This window comes from Lagopus leucura, unplaced genomic scaffold (genome assembly GCF_019238085.1).
Source record: "Lagopus leucura isolate 7727_CA_CO unplaced genomic scaffold, USGS_WTPT01 Super-Scaffold_73, whole genome shotgun sequence".
Taxonomy (NCBI): domain Eukaryota; kingdom Metazoa; phylum Chordata; class Aves; order Galliformes; family Phasianidae; genus Lagopus; species Lagopus leucura.
The window spans coordinates 80,405,358-80,428,111 of NW_024962252.1; the positions used below are offsets into that span (position 1 = coordinate 80,405,358).

The 22,754-nt window shown below is 38.7% G+C and overlaps 1 long non-coding RNA gene across 1 annotated transcript in view; it reads right to left on the bottom strand.

Moving 5' to 3' along the window:
• The window catches only part of LOC122182948, a 60,662-nt gene extending 40,168 nt beyond the window's left edge, over nt 1–20,494 (bottom strand). Inside the window, exons 1-2 of the long non-coding RNA XR_006180045.1 lie at nt 20,450–20,494; nt 6,292–6,349 (exon numbers count right to left, since the gene is read on the bottom strand). This is a non-coding gene — a long non-coding RNA (uncharacterized LOC122182948). The remainder of the gene's footprint in view (nt 1–6,291; nt 6,350–20,449) is intronic.
• Nucleotides 20,495–22,754: the final 2,260 nt, after the last annotated feature.

The window sequence follows — 22,754 nt, forward strand, 5'->3', positions numbered from 1 at the left end:
CACAGCTATTTTCCCCCACAGATCTATTCCTAGATAACTGGCTCTGTTTTATGCAGGAATAAATAGATATCTCACCAATGGTTATATGTTCATTGTACAGTAAGATTAATGAACAGAGGTCTACAACAAGACATGGGTCTCACCAGTACTGCATTTCTTACATAAATCAGCAGAAAGCAGCTGCAGCGGCAAACTTAACTCAAATTTAACTAATCAAGAGCTATGCAACAGTAATTCTTATTCACAAATACAAGCAATACTTTTGCCGTAAAATATGGGACTAATAACACAAAGTACAGCAGCCAAGAGCTCCAATTTCTTACAGCACTTATATAACTGCAAAGCCCAAGAGAGCAGGGAAGATGTCATTACGCAGTACTTGAGAACATATCAGATCTTCTGATAAGTATTCAAGGTCTAGAACTCTTCAAACTGTATGGTGGCACCACAGGAAAGAATCCTTTTGGTTTCCACTTGGAATCACAAGTGGAGTCACAGACTGGCCCTACAATTAGGCACTGTACAGAAAACAATTTCAGAGAATCATTACGGCTGGAAAATACATTTAAGATCATCTAATCCAACTGCCAACACATCACCCCCATGCCCACTAGCAATGTCCCTCGTTGCCACATCTCCACAGTTCTTGAACACCCCTAGGGAGAATGACTCCATCAACTCCCTGAGCAGCCTATTCCATTGCTTTACTATTCTTTCTGAGAATAATTTTTTCTTAACATCTACCAGATCATTTTTTACCCACGTACTGGTAAATATGAAACTGCTTCCGCAATCCAGTATCATTTGCCAGCCTGGAAATGCTATTAAGAGAGGTTCCTTCCAAAGCTTCTGACAAGGAAAACCTTACCAACACAGACCAAGACAAAAACCTTTCCTCCATTTTATACCAAACTGGGACAAACAGCACACACTAGCTGATAAAGCCTATCAAAAATGTTAAATATGCACAGTGAAGTTTTAGTGCATAAACAATAGGTATGGATGTTTTTTGGGACTCCTGAAGTTCAAGTCTACTGCAAGAATGGTTGAAAATGTGAGTTCTGATGATCAGCCGTTTTCTCCTGGGAGTTAAGGATACTCAGTATTCAGCAGAACTGAGTAGCTCCTACAGTTCTTATTTCTCAAAAAAAAAAAAAAAAAAAAAAAAAAAAAAACACTATTAGCTCCCTTACCATTCTCTAGATTCATTAAAGACAGTAGAATGATCCAAATTTCTCTACTGCTACACATAGAATGATCTCTCAGAATCTCTTTTATGCAAAACTGGAGGTCTGGCACTCCTACCTGTGGGTGCCCTCACACAGTCACAATCTGTATTTCCTGCACTCAAATGATGTGATCACTGAGCACTCTGGAACAGAGCTGATTTTATATTGAAGTTAATATCAACCCTGTCAACGGAGGGAGGATGTCAGAGCAGCTAGTGATCAACCTGGCCAGAAGTTTGCAAATCTTTCCATGACGTTCCTGTGAAATTTCCACCAACACAAACAGCACAGACAGAGAGTCTATAGGGTAACTACAGTAAAAATGAAATCTCGTTCATTCTTCCATCCAGTATTCCAGAGACATATCATGCTAATTCTTACACATCACTGCTCAGTTTTAATCATTTTTGTTTGGCTTGGCAAAATTGCTATGAAAACAGAGAACTATAGCTGGGGGGGGAGAGAGGACTTAGATCATTTTCCCATGTCATTTTTTCATGATTTCTGTAAAAGTATAATTCCTGCTAATAAATTGTTAAGACCTATAAAAACTATGGTAAGAAAAATCTACAAGATGGAGAAAAAGAACATAAAGCCCTTCTAGCTTAGACAGAGCTCGCATGTACAAAAGCATTAATATAGCCGTTGCTTTGCACTTCTGACCTTTCTTTGTTGAAGTAGTCATGATACTTTCTTATTCTGAAATATATAAAGTTACACAAATAAATATATGTAATACTCTTTAATTAAAGAGTATTTTGGTTCTGTATGAGAGAGATGTGGGGAGCTTGTTGTAAGTCTCAAACGGGACAAATAGCAGTGAGATATCATATCTGAGTGTTATTTTCATATAGGACAGGTCATATTTCATTCAGGACGCAAAGACAATGGAAGTTCTCTTTCAGGAAAAAAAACCTGAGCAGCACCTACAGCCTCAAGGGTGTTATGAATCGTAGGTGAATGTGAAAGCTTATGTTACACAAGAGAGAATTTCAGAAATATTATCATACTTATCTCAATCCAAATGTGTTATTCTTCATACTTGTCAAAAGAATGTATGTAAGGAGACTGCCCAAGAAAAAAAAATGTTGAAATCTCCACTGACAAAGCACGCGGAAAGTAAAAGGCCCGAGAAAGGGTAAAAGAAATGCCCACATGCGCAGCAAAACTACAAGTTTCTCCACAAGCCGTCCAGCATTCCCTGCATCAGATCATTTAGTCATCTATGGAAAACAGCCCCTCTACGGGTAAATTTTGTTAACACTTCTCTCCATCGCGGCAGCATTCCTTGATCAAGACAGCAATAAAAGCCTTTGGAAAGGGAAGAAAACAGTAGATCTGTTGTAACCATCCTGCTAGCCCTAACTCACGTATTCTAGCACAAGCAAGGTCTGCTTGGCTTGGCCAGAAGCTCTCAATTAATGCCTATTACTATCTGGGGATTCCAAAACTCTCATAAAATGTAAACCATACACTACCTTAATATTTTACAAACGCTATTCTCATTATGAAAGGGTTAACAATCACTGAAAATTAATGTAGCATCAAGCATCAAGTTGTTTAGAGAATCAACTATGCCTACATTCTGCCAACAGTAAACATCAATTAACAATATCTGCCAGCACTGACATAAATCAAAACTGTCCCTTTTCTTCTCCTGGGCACTGCACTGGAAAATATCAGAACAGCAAAAGCACTTGGAATGTTTCTAACAATTTTTTTTTATTATTATTATTATTAATGATCAAATATTGGATGTCAACATGCAATGCTTTATGCATTGCATCAGACAGCTCTAACAGTAATTGTGATGAATGGCAGTGAAAGGGCTAAGGTTACAGCCATTTAAGAAGGCTCTGTGGATTGAAAATATTAGGATTGATTAAAGGTCAAATACTTTATGGATTTATCAGTGTTGTATACATTTTCTCATGACACAAAATCACTTACACTACCTACAAAATGAAATAGAAAAGAACTTCAAATCAGATCATTTTTAAGTCTTTAACTTACACACAGGCTTAGCCACTGAGTGTAATTAATGGCACTGAAACACTCTGATTAGTCAAGCAATAAACCAGCCAAGCCCCCCACACCCCATCCTCCAATAATTCCTTTAACTTCATGCAGGCTCATAGGTAGCAGTATTCTCAATTAACATTCAGTGTTTACAAACACAGTAACTGGCAAAAGATGTGTTATCACAAAACTGTTTAAAAATCTGCATCTATTTAAACAGTTAAACTTTAGTCAAGAGAATCTGTAACTTGATAATTTATCTATGCACTGCCTTCTTTACTGGGAGAACAGTTTAAGATAGTTATCTATTTACTACTATCTTTGACACTAGGATTTTTCTAGGATCCAGACAAGTAAGTTGATGTCTCCATTTATTTCACAGTGGAGTTGAACTTCCTGGTGTATGTTAATTAGGACAGAGCAGAAGCATCTCTACATGTGGGAATCCTTAGGAAAGGGCTTTGGACTTGGACATTTACTTTAAGAAACCGCATAAGACAGCACTGCTGATTTCACTAACAGGGCTAAACCTTAAGCCGAAACTCCACAATATATCTAAGTACATAACTTTTAAAAAGCTTTTTTGAAGAAAGTGAAATGAGATTGATGTCAGAGGCCCCATTCTTCCACATAAGAACCTGAAGTAGATCCCACATGCTTTTGTTAAGCTCTGCATGTTGCTCTACATCAGCAGCTCATCAAGGAGCTTTTTTGGCACCCTTCCAGCACAATGCTATCTCCACATTCAAGTTCTAGACTTGAATTTTCAGTACATGAGAGCTTTAGAACTGTACGAGAATACTAGAAGAAATTTGACAGACGTGTCATGCTTTTTGGGATAGTTTTTGCTACATTTCTTATACATTTGCACAGCTGACCCAGGGACACAGAGAAAGGAGAGCATTTCTTTACCCAGGGTTTGACTTCCTTCTGTTCTGAAGGGCACTCACAAGACTCTTCCCATCATACCAATATCACATTCGCTAAAGAAATCCTAAGTTTCCCAAAAGATGGTATAAAATACTGTGTGGTATACATGGAAAAATATTTGTCAGTTCGATCAGTAGATCCACAAAGAAGGGCCCTCGTGGGGCCATTACTTTTAGCTACATTGTAGCTTGTTGGAGCTGAAAGCAACATTTTTTGCATGGGCTCTTCTATTATTAGCCTCACATTCTTTAGTAACCGGGCAAATCCTCCTCTCAGTTACCCTGAGAGGTGTGAAATTCAACCCCAACGACTTTGCATGCAGCAGCATTGAAAGGGTTGCTTGAAGTGGATGCCAGTCTTAACAGCTGTGAAAAGGCAACATAGGGATGGCCAGAAACCTCTGCAAGGGACAGAAGACTTCTAGCACTTGAAGAACTTCAGCATCTCTCCACTCTGTCTCCTGCAAGGAGCTGCTGGTTTCCCAAGAATGTAGGCACAGAATCATGGAAACACTGAGGTTGGAAAAGACCTCTAATATCATGCCCGATCATCAACCCATCACCCCCGTGCTGACTAAGTGTCACATCTACACATTTCTTGAACATCAACATGCATCTTTCAGTAAATACCTGCTTAGTAACAGGAGCATTGGGATGTTTGCAAGAGAAAAAAAAAAAAAAAAAAAAAAAAAAAAGGGGGGGTGGCTAAAGGAACAGAGGCAACCAAATTTAAGTTTTGGTCTCCAGCATGTGCCAATTTGTCATAAATTATGAGTCTATTAAATTTGATAGCAAGGTCCAGCAGGTGGACATAAGAAAACTCAGATCCGTTTCCTCAGCAAGGAAGCTTTAAAGAATAACACCCACTTAGTAGCATAACATTTGATTAAAGCAGGCTCAAATATCCTAGCTGTAAAGGTTAAGCATAGAAACATGTGTCACACATGATGCAGTAAGTGCTGTAATGTTGCATAGACCCTTATCAACAAAAAACATTCCAATACTGCAATTCGGTAGCAAATTAAATGGATATTACTTGCATGGCATGAAAATCAGAGTTCTTTAAAGAATAATGCAATACTTATTTGAAACTTTTCAAGATATTTAATTACATTTCAAAACAACTGCTCTGCTTTTAAAATGACAATTCTTTAAGCAGATTCGTACTGTGCAAGCTAGCACATATCTGATACTTATTTAAAACTGTGATAGTGTGAGAAAAACATGTGGACAAAGACATTTGTGAAGAAGTTTGGGGGTCTGCTGACTTCTCGCTTTCAGATGAAACATACAAAACATTCTCATCCACAGGAGTATCTGAATGACAATATGAAAATCCATAAGATAGCTACAGTGAGAAATCCACAGCATATGTCCAATGTTAGAAAAGAGATATCAACTAGCAGAGAAAAACAAGGAGTTTCATTGTCCTGCTTATATCATATGATGTGTGCTTAATTCATTTATTTATTTTTTCTAATATTCTTATCCTTTTATATTATTATAGCGCTTCAGAAAAGCTCAAGGTCTAGGGGGAAGTTTAATGTTTGCTGTTCTGGGATCATTTGAAGCCATACATTCAAAGAGGACAAAATCACTTTTAAGTCTGCATGTAGGAAATCCATCTTGGCAACCAGACAACTAGAATTAGTTATTAAAGGCATGTCAAATGAATAAAGACACCTCTGTAAGGAAAACCGCAGAAGCATTTACTTTTTCTAATACGAATAGTAGGCTAATACCAAATCAGCTTTCATTTTCCACTCTCCCTTCACCTCCTGGACCAGAGGTCAGATCCAATAAAGACTAACGCAACTGAAAATCATTTTAGTTTTTTGCATGTATTACATAGCAGATGTATATTAAATAGAGCTGCCTGGAAGTGAAGCAAACTCCCATAATCTGATGTGGCAATCTCCTTGTGGTACTGGTTCACTGCAAGGCGAAGAAGTCAGCAGTATTATTAACAGTCAGAAGACACAGCAAAACATGTGAGGATGGTGCTCCAACTTCAGGGAGTTAAAAAATAAAAATAAAAAAAAAAAATTAAAAAAAAAAAAAAACAAAAACAGAAAGAGGTAGAGCTTTCTAGTTCCTAATGAAAATTAACATACCAAGACAACCAAGTTCAGAATCAGAGTCTATACTTCCTCCTCATTTTAAGCAGCCCTCCTAAAAAAAAAAAAAAATATATCACTCAGTCAACCAGTAAAGACAGAATAAGTCTTTTTGTGGCAGACCAAAGTGGAAACAATTCCTGGTTTTGCCAAATATTCGCTACGTGATGCCTGCTGAATTCCTTAGATCAAAAGGAGAGACTTAGGGATCTCGTGCATAAGAAAGCTTACGGGCTTACGCAGTGCTGTATAACTGTTACATCTGCCCATGCAACTTTGCTTGAAAATGTGCAATTCACATACATACCTGCTGTTTTAAATCTTCCTTATCAGAACACAGTCAGATTTGACCAATGTCCAAAAACAAGTGTAAGCTTTTCCTAGACTTCTTGGTTAAATGCTGGATAACGTCTAATCAGAAGAGACAGAAAACTCAGGAGAGCAAAACTGACTATCCCAATCTGGTATTTCTTGAAAGAAGCAACTGCAGATTGTGCTTTTATTTCAATCCACTTAGTCTGGAATATTTATTTGTAAGAAAGTAGGCAGAAAAATGCTGCACTGGCTGTATGTTTAAAAAAGTTAATAATTCTGACATCAGGTACCAAAGATCCACTTTCTAGGAAAAATGTGCTATTTATAACACACACAAAATACTTCACCTGCTTAATCAGACCCAGGGAAAAATAAATTAAAAAAAAAAAAAAAAGGAAAAAATCTTGCAGAAGAAAATAGTTCCACAGTCTACAGAAGTTGCAGGTTAGTTATCTAGCACCTATTTAGAAAGTTTTGGAAAAGGAAAAGCTCCAACTCTCAGCAAAAATAAGCAACTTTCAATTCATACAATTTAGTATAACATAGCCCGAAGGCACTTCCAGCTTCTACCAGCTAAAAACATCTCCCCATGCTTGCTAGGTATTGGTTGCCTTGCCTTCATCACTTCACAGAGGAAGAATTTCTCAGCCATCCTTACTTTCTCCTCACTGAGTCTTTTGTATATGCCACCAATATTCCTCACATTGTCCCAGGAAGGAAAACCCTTAGTCACACAGCATACTAAAGGTAAACACTTTAAAAAGACATTCCTGATTTCTCATAGCATGTGTTGATTTTTCTTCACATTACACTCACAGCTTAGCTCCAAGGAATTTCTCTATCACTCAGTTCAGATATAGCTAGCAGAGAGAATCCAGCTGAAATGCATGTAGAAAATTAACTCTTTGGAGCCAGACAAAACCACTAGGCAGGATATTACCTTAGTCTTTTGCCATCTCTACTCTTAAACAACAACAAAAAAGAAAGTTGTCCAGTTTAACTTTGATTCTTCCTAATGAACATATACCACACTGCACAGAATTACCTTGGTTGTTCTGGTATTGAATCTATTGCACTCTGATTTAACAACACAAAATCCAGACATTTCCAGTGTGAACTTGAAAATGGCAAGAATGGAGAAGCCACTACTTATCTGATCCTTACTTAGTTCTGATGAGCATTTCCGCAGCAATGACCAGCAGTCATGAAGAGGCAGACTGGCAGCTGCTTAGAAAGTACTCTCACCTTGATGTTTCCTGGCTGATGACCACATTAACTTGATGCAAGACCTGAGATCCAAAGGCTTATCTCAGTTGTTTTCCATGTCTTAGAACAGCACAGTTGCCCATTACTGAATTTCAGCTCATTGCTAATTTGGTATTCACTATAAAAAAAATAAAAAAATAAGGGACTCTGCACTTACTGCTGCTACTAGTTTGTCAGCAAGATTATGGTAGTTTTACATCCTCGTGGAAGTATAGAGAGATACCATTCAACAGCAATCACCACAACATTAAAATGGTGGCCCACTGCTAATACCATCCTTGACCTGAATTCGATGGAAAATATCACAATATTTTAGCAGGAAGTCATAATTATTTAGATTCAGGATAAGTTCCATCCTAAACCTCTAGAGAGGCTGTTTTGCATCCTGAAACAAAGATTGAAATATTCTCTATCATAAGTTTCAGTGTACTTTTATTCAGATAAGGTTCAACATTTAAAAACCCTGGCCCATGAAGCTTTTTACCTGCAATGACATCTTTGTCGAACAAAAACTTTCAGTGAATCATACGTAAGTAAATAAATACTATGTCCTGAGTGGTTTTTTTTTACGAGTATTGCTGCACATTTACTTGCAAAACACAGAACGGGTCCTGGATATCTCTGAAACACCTTGATATAACAAGGTCTCTCTTGCTTTGAAAGCATAGCCTTGATTACGCTGCATGTCAGCAGCCCACAGTGCTATTTTGACTTCAAAGCAGTCACTCTTCAAAAATGTGGTCAGCTGTGCTCATGAGAAGAAACCCACTCATACTAAGGAAAGAGACACCCCATTTGAGCAAGTCCAAAGAAAGAGTGATTACTGAAGAAAAAAAATTAATCCAACTTCTTTTGTGAAAAACAGGGAATGCAGTGCTCTCCTCCGCAATGCTGCTCTTTACGAAACAGCCATAGTACAGGGCTTCAGAGGAGTAGTTGCAAAGTTATTTTGATGTTAACATGCTGCTTATCTCACACACATTTTTTCTGTCAAACTTGATTCACAGCCAATCAGATACGTTGCATGAAATCAGGAAAGGAAAGAGGGATTCTATCATTCCTCCTTTTCCTTTTCATAGGGTATGGCACACGGAACAGCACTCTTTCATTTCAGCAGATTACACCAAACTTCCACATTATTACAACTCCACCAGAGAGCATATGCTTAATTTCCTGTGCATCCACAAAGTATCAGTGTCTAACAAGGCTAAGCAATACAGCCTGCAGTATTTTCTCACATACCAAGACAATAAGGAACCACGTAAGTTGTCCAACAGATGTCTGCTGTTAAGATATGTTTTTAATCACAGAAGAACAAATCTAATAAACTGAGAATTTTTATTATCTGTTTCAAGTTGTTGTCTATAGTGCCTACAGTGGCACTGCCTATCTGCTGTAAATTGCATTGCAGTAAATCAGAAGATAGACAAAAGGAAAAGTTACCCTTATTCCCCTCATTTTCTTTATATTTAAAAATAAACTAAAATTCATGTGCAAGAGCACATGTGTACCATGATGGATTTATAAAATTGATTTCCCAGCCTTCTGATTCTCCTTTACTTCCACTGAAGTTGTCTCTCTAATAATTTTACATGTTTATTTTGTTGTTGCTATTACAATCTGACCTGCTGAAAATGAATAAATACATGGATCAGATTAAACTACTCTGGTTCTAGTTTGTCTGTCAAAATAACAACATGTATCTTTTTGAAGGAGGAACATGTGCTTGAAGCAATTTGCTCACAGCATTATTGATTGAAAGTGACAATTGAGAGGAGGCAGCACACAAAGAAACAAGTCCTGGACTTCAGTAATGAATGTAGAACTCTATTCTACACCATAACCTCCCAGACACGAGTAGATACATACAAAAGTGAATCAATAAGAAACTGCAGCATCACGCTTCACAAGAGTAATTCCTCTATGATGAAAAGGGATTTCTTCATTGACTGGGGCTTTCGGAGGGTGTTTGCTTGTTTGGTTTTTTTTTTTTTTTTTAAATCATGGCTTAATAAAGAAGTCTTTGTAATTCTAGAACAACAGAATGATTTCTTATTCCGTTCTCAGCTTCTTATTTTCACTTAAAGCAAGAACTATTTCTACATAAAAGTATCTGAGTTTTTCTAAACTCATGCATGGTCAAATTCTATATCCAGCCCCTCTTGCCACTATCACTGGAGAAGATACTGGTCTCTCTCCAAGCTGGCAAAGAAGATGCTAATGGAAATAGGAAGCTAGCATTAACACTAACATGATGTTTTATACACAGAGGTTTTTTTCCTCATTTATTTTGATGACGAATTATAGCTTCATAGTGTTAAACTTCCTTTTGAAATGTTTCAGGCTCTGCGCAACCCCTAAGCAAAAGGCCAAGAGAAAACAGCAGAGAGATCAGTGCCACTGACCACAGCAGTCTCACAGAAACAAGATGTCCACACATCATAAAAACTAGTGATAAACAGCCTTGTCTTTGGGTCGTGCATACCATATTTTGGTACGTGATTCCAACTTAACACAGAAAAAGCTGGGTCATGTGAACAATGTAAATCACAGAATTACAGAATTGTAGGGGTTGGAAGGGACCTCCTGAGATCATCGAGTCCAACCCCCCTGCCAAAGCAGGTTCCCTACACCAGGTAGCACAGGTAGGCATCCAGGCAGGTCTTGAACATCTCCAGAGAAGGAGACTCCACCACCTCCCTGGGCAGCCTGTTCCAGTGCTCCGTCACCCTCACTGTAAAGAAGTTCTTGCGCATGTTTGTGCGGAACTTCCTATGCTCCAGTTTCTGGCCATTTCCCCTTGTCCTGTCTCCACTCAATAAATAAAGAAATAGAACAGAATAGTTCAGATGGAAAGAGTCTTCAAAGACCACGAAGTCCAACTGCCTGACAATGTCAGGCATGGCTAATCAAAAGTTAATACACATTACTGAAGACACTACTCTGTCCCAGATGCAGTACCCAGCATTTTCCTATGTTGCACATTATGCTGTTGTTGACTGTCCAATTCTCCAGAGCATCTAGATACCCCTGCAATGACTCTCCCACATGCAGAGACAGCAGCACCTCCCATTACACTTTCATATGTAAGTTAAGACTACAATCCAAACAATGGACTTCTTATACCCACTGCACTCTTACAGCTGACAAGGCTTCAGTCAAAAGCAACGATTTCCAGTGCATGCTATAGGCTTTTTTATATTTTACTTCTTGGGAGGCTTATTCTTAACTGAACATTTCACTTAAAACTTGTATTCAGTCCTACACTTTCACAGATAATGATGAAACCTGATTATTCCGCATTTCAGCTCAGTACCTCCCGGGTGATAGTGCATCAACTCTGGCACTGCTTGGTGCTGCTGGGAGAGTATAGGGAAGACAACTGCTTCAATTCAAACCATGTGAAAGTCTGTGGCTGCACGAGTGCCTTGTTCTGCTCGACAGCCTGATTTCAGAAGACTGTTTGAAGAGGTAATGCAATCCACTTGCTCAGTTTCTCAGTAATGAGAACTGACAACCTTGCGCTGCAATTGTTGTACACGTTAGCACTGAAGCTTTACTCACAGCAATGAATGGTGGGGGAGGCAGCAGCGAACCTTATTTTTAAGTAGCTTAAACTTTTCAGTTCATTGTTCCTCCTCCCATGTATGTGTTCCTTCCTCAGGAAAATGCTAGGGGCCTGCCAAAACAGCAACAGAACAGGGACATTATGAGGGGAGACCAACACTGCTGGCAAAGCAGCAAGAGCCATATGTGATAGCTGAGAACGACCAGAGCTGTTAGAGCAGGTGAATTGGAGGGATGACAGCCATGCTTCAGCACATAAATTACAATGCTTTGCCTGTTTACTTGCTCACATATTTCTCTATACCACTGTAATTACAACAAAGTAGGTTTAAATTTGAAGCAGGAACACTAAACAGAGTTACAAGAAGATTAGAACTGGCACCTTAAGATATATTAAGGGACATGAAAACATGCTGTCCATCTCAGACCAACTCTGAATCTTTTGTGAGAATGGATGGGCAGAAGATAAGAAGCTTCCAGGGTACAGGCAATCAGCTAAGAGCAGTACTGTAGTACAGATGTGTAAGAGCAGACCAAAAAGACTCAGAAAAGCTTATGTGTACAGCTCCTCAAGTTGTCCAGAAAAAGCTATAAGAGAAAATGAAATAGCTCCTTCTCCAGTGGTGACAGAATTTGGTGTTCAGACTGCTCATCAGCCTGGAGAATGGAAAATTCAGGGGAATCACGTCAATGTCTATGAAGATAATAGATCCAGGCTCCTTCCAGTGGTGCTCAGTGCCAGGCCAAGAGGCAATGGGCATAAACTGGAACACAGAAGGTTCCCTCCAACCATCAGGAAGCACTTCTGTGCTGTGAGAGTGATGAAGCACTACCACAAGCTGCCCAGAAGCTCTGGGGTCCCTGCCTTGGAGATCTTCAAAAGCCACCTGGACATGAGCCTGAGCAAACTGCATGAAACCAGTGCACCTGCAGGGGTTGGATCGGACAGCCTCCAGAGCTCCCTGCTGACCCCAGCCATTCTGTGACATTGTGACAAGAATTTGATAGAAACATCCCTCAAACTCACATGTAAAGCCCATTTCTAAATCCACACAAACCACATCTGAACTTCACCAAAGAATGCGAATAATTTGTTAATGAGACAGGTCTCACTTGATGACATTTTGCCAAGAAGTTGCCTAACTAAATAAAAAAAGTGAGTCAAACTGACCTACTGCATTCCAAAAGAAGCTCTGTTTTTAAGAATGCATATAGGAAAGGTGGAAACAATTTTCTATTCAAGTCCCTGATGCTTAATTCAGGTGCTCAGTTCACTAACGATGCTGCAGACAGACATAAGTTATCTCTCTCTACTCTCCAGTGAACGGAGAGACACAGGTTATTCACACTGAGCCTTTGCTTTCTTCACAGAAAAAAAGTCACAGAGAGGAGGCCCAATGTAGGTCTTACCTAGACGGCAATAGAAGTTGCAATCATGTTGTCTTCATTGGGATTTAATGCAGACAATGAACATGCAGTAGCTAATAATTATTCATGGGAGATGTATTTTAAATGGTAAGGGGCAGATCTACCTTCGTAAGTAGAGTGGCTAAACAACATGATAGCAAAAGCTGCTGAGTATGCTCATGGTTTCTTCCAAACCCTGGTCATGCTATCCCTGTAAATAAATATCATCACCTTTGAGACATCATTATCCTTCTATGACTTTCTGACAGACAGACATACAGCTGCTACATCTTCCATGTCATCTACTACATGCAAAAAACACCTGGAATTATTTACGCTTAGCAGGTCCTGATCAGTCATGCTGATGTTCTAAGACCCAGATATGCTCCAGTTACTTGCACATTCTGTACTGATTCACCCCTTTGCTGATTATACCAATAATGCTATTGGTTTCAAAACTAAAACTATTCTGGGTCTATGTTTTGAACACTATTTTGAAAATTTTTAAAAACTATTTTGAACAACACAGAGCCAGAATTCAGAACACAGCTTAAATACTATGGATCTCAATCTATATTGTAACTCAAATGACAGAAACCTCATTACTCTTAGAGTTACTACTGACACTAGTGTAAGAGGGAACTTGTTTGTATCCATAAATTGAAATGTCTCTTTGGGAATCACCAAAAACCCAATGTTTGCATTTTAAAAGATTTGTTACCAGTCCCTTGAAAAGATTTGCACACACTTGTCACAATACCACTTTGATGGGGCAGTTCAGACCCTGAAACAGAAATGATTTTTGACCTTTAAATCAATTCCATTTTGCAAGTAGCCCATGTAAGAACCATAAAAGCTATTTATGCCATCCATTCTCTGGAGTCAACGGAAACTTTCTGTCAAGTAAGCATCTGTAGAGAGAGGTAAAATGCACAGCAACAGGATATGATAGTGGAGAATCAGAATACAGTGAAAAATTAAATCTGGACCTGAAAGCAAATGAGTTACAACAAAGAGACCCGTTAAATACATAATGTGGTAATTAGTCTAGAAAATGAAAAATACTGAGGAATTTGAAACGGTCTAATTAATTAAAAGTGTACCACATGCTTTCTGGGTAACCCAATCCCCCTCCACTACCATCACCATTTTCTGGAGCATTTTTGTTTGTTTTGGATTTTTATTTCAGAAATAACAACCCATACCCATAAGGTAACTGCATTTCTTTAAAACTCAGAAGTCTAGAATGACTTTTTCATACTTGTCATGTATGACTTCATCCTCATCCCCCTGAACTCAACAGCAGCTGTCAGGGATTTCAGGGGAAGCAAGGACTCTGGTATTAGATGAGCATGCAACATGGGGACTTCCAGCACAAACAGCTCCATCGCCTTCTAGAGATAGGCAATAACATAAAAGAAAGAATTAGCCCATCTGGTGAGATAGATGACCTGGGTACACCTTCAGAGTAACGTGTAGTTGGACACTGTTAGGCAAATGCATTTTACACACTTACTCGTTTTCCCACATGCCATAAATAACGCTAGTTCAAGTGCTTCTACAGTGGGGCAGTCACACACAAGGAAGAGCTAGGCCAGTACTTTTGTACATCCTAAAGGATTTCAGGTACTTAGAGTTGTAATTGCTATAAACCCCTGCGTACACACACTTCTGAATACCTTAGGCTAGCCCTACTGTAGAACAACATCAAACTCTCCATGCCTTTGATCAAATACTTCAACAGACAATCCAGCACTAATAGCCAGGCACCGTTTGGAATTACCATGTTTTCCTTGGCTAGCAGGCTAGTGCCATTTTCCTGATTAGAGACCATAAACATTTAATTAAAACTACCATGTTTTAATAGTGGGTTCATTTAATACAAGAGCTGCTTTGGAAAAGGACAGTCAGTCTAAATGCCAGTCTGTGTCTGGGACCTTCATAAAGTTCTTTTGTACTTAATACTTGCAGCTAAAATAACAAGTAAGCCATTGTTAATAATGTCCCTACAACAGACCAGTAGCTACGAAGCTGTAGGAGTTAACTCTCTCATTCTGTTTTATTATTGAGTTCCAATCCAGTATTTCCTCATTAACAATAAAACAACATTTAGTGAATAATATACCACCCTCTGCAAAACACTGATTGCCCCTGAGCAGTGGTTAGCCAAGATCTGAGTTCTAAACTGTTTGAAGAACTTACCAAAATTACAGTGTGCTGCCTTGATTGAAAAGAAAAACATCTCTCATAAAACAGCATTACAAGGTACTAATAGACAATCAGAAATCATTTTGCGTACCAGGACTATTATCTATTTTATTCTCAAATAAGAAAAGGAAGTGTCACTGGTATACAAATATACTGAATGTAAGGATACTTCAAGAATTATATTTAGAACCACCTGGAGTCTGACTTATCTACAAAATAGACTCCAACATCTAGAAGTTCCAGAGTGAACACCACATCTCCTACAGGCTTTCTAATGCCTGCTCCTGTTTAAGAATAAACAACATTTCACAGTTCCACCAAGTAACACCCAAACAGCTTCAATCTCATCTTTCTTTTAACTGTCAGCAATTTTTCCTTCATCATTTCTTCCCACCATAAGTGTGGAAGCTGCTTCTCTTTGCTGTTCACTTTGTTCCATTGTACAATTCACGTCATGAACGTCTGACAATATGCTTATTCCCTTACACTTCCCTCATCTTGGATTATGTTTCCAGTAAGCCTCCCAAAAGCACTGTAATATTTACTAGTATACATTTTGGCACACATAAAACATATAATTGTATTTATATTCATGCCCTTTGTGTATATACATCTACAGACCTTCAAAACATTGCAAGTGTTTTTCCTAAGCTTCTTAACAATTTGACCTTATTGGTGTAGCCTGCTTTAAATCCCTGCATTTCACTCTTTATTTCACCCATATCATTATAAAAACAACACAGAAACTTTAAACCAACCAGATGCAAAAACCCAGCAATCAAAAGAATCCTCTACTTAGTCTGGAGAAAAAAAAAAAAAGACTTGAAATACATATTTTTTAAATACATGTAAACTAACTTTTATTATCATCCCAATCAGCAGTGATATAATTTTCTTTGAAAATAACCATGGTAATTTAGACTATGGTATTCATAGCTATTAAAACTATATCAGATTTTTATATAAACAGCTTTTTATTGTGGTGTGTTTTTGTTTTTGTTTTTTTTTAAACAAAGTAGTCTCAAGTACAGCCATATGTAGGATTTATGTGAGGAATAGTCCAAAAGTGAAATGTGACATCAAAATAACATCAACAGTTTCAAAACAAAAGCAATTTTAAGTTGAAGCTGAAGTTCCATTTTAAGCCATCGCTGTTCAGAGCCATTTCTCCATAGATTTCAATAGTTTCTGTCCATAGATAGTCAATGTACAGTGTTTAATAACCAGAAAAATAACTAGAAGTACTGCATTTAAAATAAAAGTCAATGCGAAAGGTTGTTAAAAAAAGTGTATTCATTTTTAAAAGCACGTATTTCACATCAGCTTTTAACATTCCCTCAATCCAAAGAAAATTTAGAGACTCGATTCCCTTCAAGACATAATAGAAGAAAGACTAATTTAATGGATAAAACTAAATTTCTGCCCTTAACTCAACACACAGGTTACAAACCCCTTCTAAGGGCCCTCCTCAATGGAAGAGCGAGCACCCAGACCGGTACAGTTGATTAGATAAGGCTTTTAAAAATGTGGCCCAAACATAAAATAAAAACTCCGTGCCTCCTTTCAAAAAAATTTAAACTCCATGCTACTAATACAGAGCCAGCACTGCCAAATAGCATAATAGATAAATCTAGAAGAGCAGAATATACCCATTTGGAAAATGCAGCAAAATGGCATTAAATTGTGGAAAGCAATTAGAACTGAACCTTTGCTTTCATTTTAGATTATTGAACCATGCATGGCTATTCAATTTTTTTCAATTACAACGTTGTACAGACCTATATATTTCAAAGCGCTGCTCCAGGAACTAATATATAGTTCAACCAGGGTGGTATCCACAGTGTCACCACCAAGGGCAAATGGATAAAGTTACCAGGGGGAATTATTTTTTTTGTGGCAGGTTGATTTAGTCTTTTTAAATGACAGCAGCTGAACAATCAACTCTTATTTGTTTCTGTTACTAATAGAAAGGTGTTAGGCAAGTCAACCTTGTAATAAAGATTCTTCTGTGAGAAGAAACTACCAGTCTTGATAACTAAATTATAGCATTCATAATAGTAACTACAAAGACTGAGAAAGCTGTGGTGTTGCCTGAATCAGCCACTGGCAATCATTTATCTGCTATGTTTAGGGACAGTGCTTTCAATAGCAAAAACAGATTTTTACAGTTAATCAGTTCCAGTACTACTTTTAGATAAAATTTGAGATTTGAAAACAGAAGCAAGGGCTTCAGATACTGAGGGATGCATAGCATTAAAAATGAGTCCTCATAGCTAGAGATTTGAGAGATGCAAATTATCTCCATTTACATACTTGATGAGTAGCCATAACATCATACACACAGCGTGCAATATGATGCCCTGCGCCTGGGACAGCAAATACCAACAGGCAAATGAAATAAAATTAAACTCTCAGTAGGATACTCACAAACAGATCATCAAGATAACGGCTGCCAATTTGTCAGCAGCCTGCAGTAAACTCTAATTGAACTCCCTGTAACCTGAAAAGCAACAGCCCCAAATCCTGAATTGGCTCCAAGGGGGAGTTGAGTTCCCTCACGTCCTGGGCTGCGAGTCCCACTAAGCACACTGGGAAGGGGACATGAGGTGACATTTCTGCAAGGCCAGCAAAAAATCAGCAGTAAAACCCAGCTCTTCTCTGCAGCTGAGTGCAGTGGGGCTCAGCCTCAGGCCCTGCTCCAGCAGCACTCCTGAACTGATGCCCAGTGAGGCAATTTGCCCAACGGGCCTCGGCTCCTCAGAGGAACACTGGGGTGGCTCAAAGGAATGCCTAGAAGACCCAGTTCAGCTCTTCCATGCAGTTCTAAGCAAGACAAAGACATCCCCCACCACCACTCACAATTAAAGGCGCACACATAAACTTATTCCATTTCCACAGACAGTGGAACCATAACTCTCCACAGTTTGGCTACTTGGTCTACTAGTTCTGAGCCACACACATAGGAGGCTTTTTATGAATCCACTTCCATAATACAGGAAGTCCTAGGGGCATTCCCTGGATCACTTCAAACTCTGCTGGGAATTTTTCTTTTGCCTGACAGAGGCGTTCAAACACTTCATTAATTGAAGTTCCCTATTTTTCCTATGAGTGCATTCTTTTGAGATGAAAGACATGGTTTTGATCTAGTAAAAGATACTCTGTCCTGAAGAAAAAAAAAAAAAAAAAAACAGCAAATGTTACCCTCAACAAATTTTTAATGAACGCACACTGAGAAAACCTTAGTTGTAAAATATTCATTTCACTTGTTGCCTACAGCCTTTTCTGAATCAGTACTGTGTTGACAACAACAGCACACTGACCACAACTATAAACTACTGTCTCACAGACAAAAGTAAAACAGTACTTCTCCATCTGTGTTCTGCTTTGTGTAGAAATTGTATTTACTTCAGGCATAGAGAAACTTGTGACATGTTATTCACATACACATTTTATCTGAATCAAATTTGATCTTCTACCTTTTTTTGGTAAAATTTCAGATTCAATAACATACCCATGACTAGTATTTCTCTGAGTTTTTCTCCTCAACATCAATGCGAATGGCATCTGCTCAGAACAAAGGAGATTTTGCTAGATGCCTGCTTCATTTCAGGGAGGATTCAAAGTAAGTTCACCCTTAATACCAACAGGCTGTGCCAAAGAGTGCCTTTCCCCATAACCAGCCCAATGGCTAGCACGTCCACAGCGAGCAAGCGTCACAGGTTACTCTTTCTCATCCACAACTAGCACATATCCTAACCGCCATGGTGACTAACAGGCTGAGGTCCTTTCCCTTTCTTGCCTTTTAAGAGAGGATACACACGCTCTGAGCTCATAAAATTAAACACTATATGTGAGGGTTTCTTGTGCAATCCTGTCCAGGATTAGTCAGAGTCTAGAGAGAGAGGGAATTACGCATACTTTCAGCTAAGGAGCATTGTTTTTCATACATGTGCTTTTGGACTGTGTACACAATCTATTCCGTTTCAGCATTCTCTTTATTATTTCATTAAAAAAATAGATTTGGGCCTGAAAAATACACTGGTATTTTATCGAATCAGTTGGGATCCCCAGACTCTGCTAGCATTTGATAGATTACATTGGGCTGGAGAGCATACAAGTATATAGGGTCAAAAAAGGATATTGTGAAAGACAGTTGCGCTTAGATTGCTTAAAACAGAGAACTACAGGAAACCTGTCGTACTTACATCCATCTTAAGAGACAGGCCTTATCGGATGGAATTCATTTAGGGAAACTTTAAAGGTGTGATAGAGAAACCCAGGCTCAGTTATGAAACAGGTACGGGCAGTAGAGGCTGAGCAGCCATAGCCCAGTGTGGTGGTTCTCAATCACCTGTCTGCTGAGCTGTGAAGCAGGAGTGGTACAGTTTCTATTTCACGGTTATAAATTAACTGGCAAAAGTGAAAGAAAAATCAAAGCTGAGGGTGAAAGGGTGGGATCAAAATAATATATAAATAACAAGAAAGATTGAATGGCAGAGCTTTTATTGCTTGCTAATGGATTTAACAAACCCAAATATGTGACACATTAGAGCATCCATGTTGCTTAACTGTAAAACCATACATTTTCCAAAAGCTAGGCAAAGCCACTATAGCTATATAGCGCTATCCTGGTCTTTTCTTGTAAAGCAATTAAATTGCACAAAGAAAAAAATGTTACCCATGGAAAACTAAACTTATTCAGAGAACTAGGCATCAATCAGGGGAAGAATTTACTGTAGTCTCCTAAAGGATTGATCTCTGAAACCAAATCCAAACTTCACTTTAGCATTTCTGTCTTGTTAAAACTACTTTATAAGGTGTTATTGTGACCAACTGAAGTTCACACACAAATGAAGTCATGCACAGCAACACTCAAGGAAAAACAAGCAATTGCTTAAGAAGATTTTTATGATAATCTGTGTATCAGAGTTACATATGATGATAATACACTGTAATTACTGCATGCTTTCTAGAAATTTTCAGTTGTCAGTAAACACTGACCAAGGTCTGACAATACAGAGAAGATACCAGAAGGCAAGCACTCCCACTCTGCTCAGCCTGATGGTATTCTCATGGACAACAGCAATCTTCAGATTGGACCACGCTCAACTGCTTGCTTTAATAGGGTTCCGCCTATCTTTTCACAGTTTGCCTTCTCTCAACTTTCCACCGCTTTAGCCATTACACCTTGTGATTTTGTAATCTGTTCTCTCTCTAACATTTTTTGTCTGAAAACCATTTGCCTTTGCATCTGACGCTTCCTGAAGAACTCACAGCTTTACCACATATCCATAGGGAAAGGCAGTAGCAGATATAGCTGCTTTTAATCAGTCTTAAGTTACCTAGGAAAGGTAAAGGTCACAATCCAGAAAATAAAGAAGGAATTGCTTACCTCCTTCTGAGGACCAAGGCTCACCAAAAACTCCCGAGAGATCACCAAGGAGAACACCTTCCATCCCAGGCCAGCCCCTAAATGAGGTGAGGGGAGCTAGGGCCTGACTCCACCCCTGCTGGGGAACAGATGAATTGTTTCCACCTGTGTTCCCAGGGCTGGCTATGCCCCTTTCCCAGGTGCTCAATCACTGGTTCAGACCTTAGCCTAACAGTTCCAATACAGGATCTCACAGAACGGTTTGGAAGAGGTTTGGAAGAGGTGACCATAAAGCCCACCCAGCCCCAATTCCCTTTTATGGGCAGGTCTGCCCACCCCCAAGGGCCAGGGCCCCATCCAACCTGGCCCTGAGCACCTGCAAGGATGGGGCACCACAGCTGCTCTGGGCAGCTGTGCCAGGGCCTCACCGCCCTCTGAGTAAAGAATTTCTCCCAAACATCTAACTTAAATCTCCACTCTTTTTGTTCAATGCCAAATTCCATTACTCCTTGTCCTGTCACTGTTAGGTCATGTAAAAAACTGGTCCTCCTGCTTATAAGTTCCTTTCAAGTACTGGATCTGTTTCATTTAAAACTGTAGTTTCTAGTGCATGAACTACTGCTGCTAGTCAACTATTGGGCAAATTCCTGTTTTGATGCTGACGCGTTTTTCACAGCCAGCACTGTTGATTTATTTGTAGTACTGTACATATGGCATCTCTCTTTATCTGATATGTCTATGCTCTCATTGGAACTACTAGCAAAAACACCTGTGCATCATTTTTTCCTACAATTGCACTGTGCTTCATTTCAGCAGTTTGCTCATTGCTTTTGTCTCATGATGAAGCCACTTTTGGCAACTAGTATTTACTGCAAGTCTACACCAGCTATTCCCAATCTCTAATGCATCTGAAGACCACTGTCAGTAGCCTGAATATTATGACTTTAATCCTAACCGTACGACCAAGAGACAGCTCTTGATCAGACAAATACCCAGCTTTCCAGTGCAATAGTTGCCATGAACACACAATGACTTTTGAAAATACCTGATAGAGTAAAATTTTGCTCTAAATAATAGAGAATGCATTTGTCAAAAAGTCACTTATTGCTCTAACAATATTTCTTTCTTTGGAAGAGAGAAAAAGTTGCAGTGAGAATTGGAGATAGGTTATGTGGAAACATCAGTAATCAGACATGGTCAACAATCAACAGAAACAAAGAATCTCAGATTAGAAAATAAGAATAATTTAATCTTGTTGTTTCATGTTCAGAACATTGTTTTGTTCTGCCATTGTCTTTTTTCCCTTACAGAGAAGAGTTTTCTTTTTCAGAAATTTAAGAACTGTGGTGTTGCCAGTAAATGTGACTCTGGGGGAACAGTTCCAGATAGAAGAGGCTAACATACAAACAGCTTAATGTCATTCCTCATTGTCCCAGATCATGAGAGCCTTCAAAGAATGGGGGAGAATAGCTGTGTGCTTTCCAAGAAATTCCCTGTATGTAAAGAAAAAGGGATCAGTGATGTTTCCCCCAGGGGAAAGTCTTCTTTCCACTGCAGTTCCATGAGTGTGTGAAGAAAGAAATAGGAAGGGGGGCTGGAGGAGAACACAGAATCCTTATGGCATAATGTGCTTCGGGCTCCAAAAAGCCAGAATCTGTCCCTTGAATCTAGCCTTTGAATTAATATCTGTAACTTTTACCAGAAAAACTCCTGAAATATTTGCAGTAGCCACTTTTGCACATTTAGCTATTAAAATCCATGACAAAAAAATACATCCAAGTTGCACCAAATGTTTCCGCAACATGTAACAGGCATTCCTGAAAGAGAGCATCATCTTGATATGCACAGGTTTATAGAATTTTTTTCACTAATTCTGTGTTTCCACAACACTGAATATATTTTCTGGATATCTGGAAGTCTTAAATAGACTTCAGAAATTATGTTGTTGCATGTACTATGTGGAAGAAAATAAACATCTGTGTCTTCATTGTTTTCCTTCAACAAAACCAAAACCAAACTGATTAGATTTATTAATAAATGCAATAAGGCATTTAATTCAGGTAACTCAATTTTCTACAGCAAGAATACCTTACACCTACAGCAAGCACTTTACAATACACTTTACACTACAATTGCAAATTGTAACGTAAGACACATCTATTCAATTATTATCAACTTGTCTATGGAAAACTCTTATTTATGTACACATGACAACTAGCTCACAGACAAATGCCAACAGAAGAGAATTATCTTGGTTTGTTTGGCAGGGTCGAGTGTTCTTTTTGTAATAATGGCTTTCCTCATATTAATAAAACAGAACTTTCCT